We start from the raw sequence: 3,775 nt of genomic DNA, 5'->3' as shown, positions 1-3,775 counted from the left end.
TTTGAGAAACCGGAACCGGAACCGGGACCCCGGTTAACCGGGGTCCCGGTTACCGGCCGGTTCCGGTATTACCCGGTCCGGTAACCGGTTTTTTTTTTAAATTGATTTTTGGGCTTATTTTAGGTAATGGGCCTAAAATAAGCCAATTTTTTTTTCATAAGTTGACCCATTTTTAAAAAAATCTATTAGTTTCTTTGTCTAAATTAAAGGGGCTTTGTTGTGATTGTTCCAAATAATTAAAAAATAAACCTTAAAAAGTCCAAAAATCCTAAAAAATCATTATTTTTGCCTATTTGGGCCTTAGAAATAAAAATTTAATTTTTTAAAATACCCTAAACCTAAACCTAAGTGTAAAAAATATTAATATATATAATATATATATATTAATATATAAATATAATAATATATAAATATTATTAAATAAAATGGAAACCCGGTTCCGGTATTCCCGGTAAAAACCGGGTACCAAAAACCGGTACCGGAACCGGGGTACCCGGGTTTTAGATTTTTCAAACCGGAACCGGAACCGGGACCCCGGTTTCCCGGTTTCCGGTTTCCCGGTTTCCCGGTTTTCCGGTTCCGGTTCCGGTTCCCCGGTAATTTTTGACACCCCTAGTTTATAGTGCAATTTAAATAAAAATAAATATTATTAATTTTTTCTTTAAATTAATTTTTTGAGTGTTAAACGCACTTTTAAACTCCTTAAATGCACACCAATGCAGGCCGTAAGTCAATTATTAGTTGGACCAACTTTTCACCTTATTTTTACATAAATTTTAGGGACAGTATAGCCTAATGAGAAAAAAATAACCTTACAATTTACCATTTTGCCAAGGCAATGGCATCCTATTAATTAAAGGGTTAAATACTTAATGCCCCCTCTGGGGTTTGACAACTTTATTTTTACTCTTTGGGATTTGTTTTTATCACAGGAAGTCCCTTTGGTTTTGATAAATGACTAAGTTAGTCCCTCCGTCAGTTGACCTAACGAAATTCCACGTGGACCAATCAGATGTTGACACGTGACACATACTTAATTTTTTTAATTTTTTTTTTAAATTTAAAATGTATATTTTTTAAAAATAAAAAAAAAAAAAGAAAGGAAAAGGAAAAAAAATTGGGGGTGGCTTGCCGGATGGGAGTGGCCGAAACCACCCCCGTGGGTGCTGGGGTGGCTCAGCCACCCCCTTGGAGTCAAGGGGGTGGCCTGGCCATAAGGCTGTTAAGAGAGCAAGCCGCTCGCTCGTGAGTTCGGGCTCGGCTCGCATAAGCTCGACTTGTGCTCGGCTCGAATATTAAATGAAGCGTTTCGTGAACACGAATCCTGGCTCGAATATTAAACGAAGCTAGCTCGACTCAACCCGGCTAAGCTCATGAGCAACTCGTATAAGACTCGAATTGGTAGTTATTCACATAATTCCTCATATTAAAAATTGATGATTTTTTTTTTTTTAATAGCATCCTTTTATTATAAAAGGATGCATATCCTCTTTCTTCGAAACCAAGTGCTTTGCTATATTGACCCGGGCTCCATACTCCACTAGCCAGACTAAGCAAATGCTCATATACAAGCTGGCTTCTTGAGCCGTTTAAAAGTACTTGAAATTTAAATTTATAATAAAAAATAATAATAATAAATTAAATATAAGAACCAGCTCGTGAACTAACTCGGCTCGACTTATTATAAGCTCGAGCTCGATTTTTTGGCTCGTCCTTAAGATCGGCTCGAGCTCGAGTAAAATTTAAACAAGCTGAGCCCAAACAAGGGAAGCTCGCTCAAACTCGGCTCGTTTATACCCCTACCTAGCCACTCCCATGGCCAAAGAGGGTGGCTGATGGTCAAAGGGGGTGGCCCAAATGGCCAAAGGGGGTGGCCGGGGTGGCTCGGCCACCCCCAAATGGCCAAGGAGCCACCCCCAATTTTTTTTCCTTTTCTTTTTTTTTAATACTTTTTTTTTTTAAAAAAAAAAAAAAAAAAAAAAAATTCTTTTAAAAAAAATTAAGTATGTACCACATGTCAACATCTGATTGATCCACATGGAATTCCATTAGGTTAACTAACGATTAACTGACAGAATGACTAACTTGGTCATTTATCAAAACTACAAGGACCTCCTGTAATAAAAACCAAACCCCAAAGGAGTAAAAATAAAGTTGTCAAACACCATGAAAATATTTAGCATTTTACCCTTAATTAAATTCATGCCTGGACTTTGTGATGGTAGTTGGATCTCTCTCACTTCACGTCATCAAAAGATTAAAATTAATGACTCAGAGGGAGAGATAAAGGAAGGGAAGGGAGGGAAAATTTACTGCAGTAAAAGCATCATCAACAAAAATTATATTGATTCGGGCATTCAACACAAGTTAATTCATAAACCTTCTACAACAAGAGTAGATAAGAAAACATAGATTTATCATATGAAGGGCCTCTCACTTCATTTTGGCTTCCTTAAACAGAACATGACGATTCACCCGGGGGTCGTATTTACGAAATTCCAGCTTCTCAGTTATCTTAGTGGGTTTCCTCTTGACGTAGAAGAACCCAGTCCCAGCAGTTGAGACAAGTCGGATGAAGATAGAAGCAGCCTTCTTCTTCTTGTCACCCATTCCTTACCATCAACAAAAATAAAAAAGCCAGTGAATTTATGCATCAGAGAAGACATGTTCCAGGATGAAGTAAGAGGGTTCAGAAACATGTAATTATTAGATGCACATTATTACTGTTTCACCATATCATGGTTTTGAAGTGGAAGCGTTTCATACTTGATAGATGTTACTACTTTGTCTTTTGATTGGACTCTAGCACAGATGACTTCCCACTAAACTTAATGGAAGCAATTACATTCAATGGTCTGGTCATTTGAGGTTTTTCTAAAAGTCAAAGGAAAAGGTAGTAATTTAATGGAAGCAATTACATTCAATGGTCAGATCATTTGAGGTATTTCTATAAGTCAACTCCTGGCCACCACCAGCTTCTTCTCCTTCTGAGAATCCCACTCCTACAACTTCTGATACATTGCCTATTGCTTCGTGTAAAGGCACTCGTTCTTGTGTTATACACTACCCTGTCTATAATTATGTCTCTTACCATGCCTTTTTTCCTCTTTTAGCCAACCTTTCTTCCACCCATTTTCCTACTTGTCTCAAGGATGCTTTATCTCATATCGGATGGAAGAAACTACAGAAGAGGAGATGACCACCTTACATTGTAAAAACATATGGGATCTCGTTTCCTTACCTTCTGATAAACGGATTGTCAGTTGTCATTGGGTATACCATCAAGTATCAGCCTGGCGGTATGAAGCTCGACTTGTTGCTAAGAGCTATACCTAGACTAATAGTGTGGACTCTGCTAAGACATTATCTCCACTTGCCAAAATTTCTTCGCAAATGTACTTATTTCTCTAGTTGTCACTGGCCACTATATCAACTAGATATGAAGAATGCTTATCTTCATAGTGATCTTTCTATAGAAGTCTATATGGAACAACCTCCAGAATTTGTTGCTCAGGGAAATATGGAAAGGTATGCAAATGAAAATAAATAAATAAATAAAAAATAAAAAGAAGCTATTTGTGGCTTGAAATAGGCAACCTTGAGCCTGGTTTGAGAAATTTAGTCAGGCAGTAGTTGAGTTTGCAATGACAAGATGCCAAACATATAATTCGATCTTCTATATTCATTCAGGTAATAAGTATATGTTGATATTATTTTGACCGGTAATGATGTTAAGTGAATTGAAGAATTGAAGCACTTTCTGAGTAGTAAGTTT

Source organism: Corylus avellana, chromosome ca1 (assembly GCF_901000735.1).
Source record: "Corylus avellana chromosome ca1, CavTom2PMs-1.0".
NCBI lineage: Eukaryota > Viridiplantae > Streptophyta > Magnoliopsida > Fagales > Betulaceae > Corylus > Corylus avellana.
The sequence above is the reverse complement of the archived record's forward strand: the minus strand, read 5'-3'. Positions refer to the sequence as shown.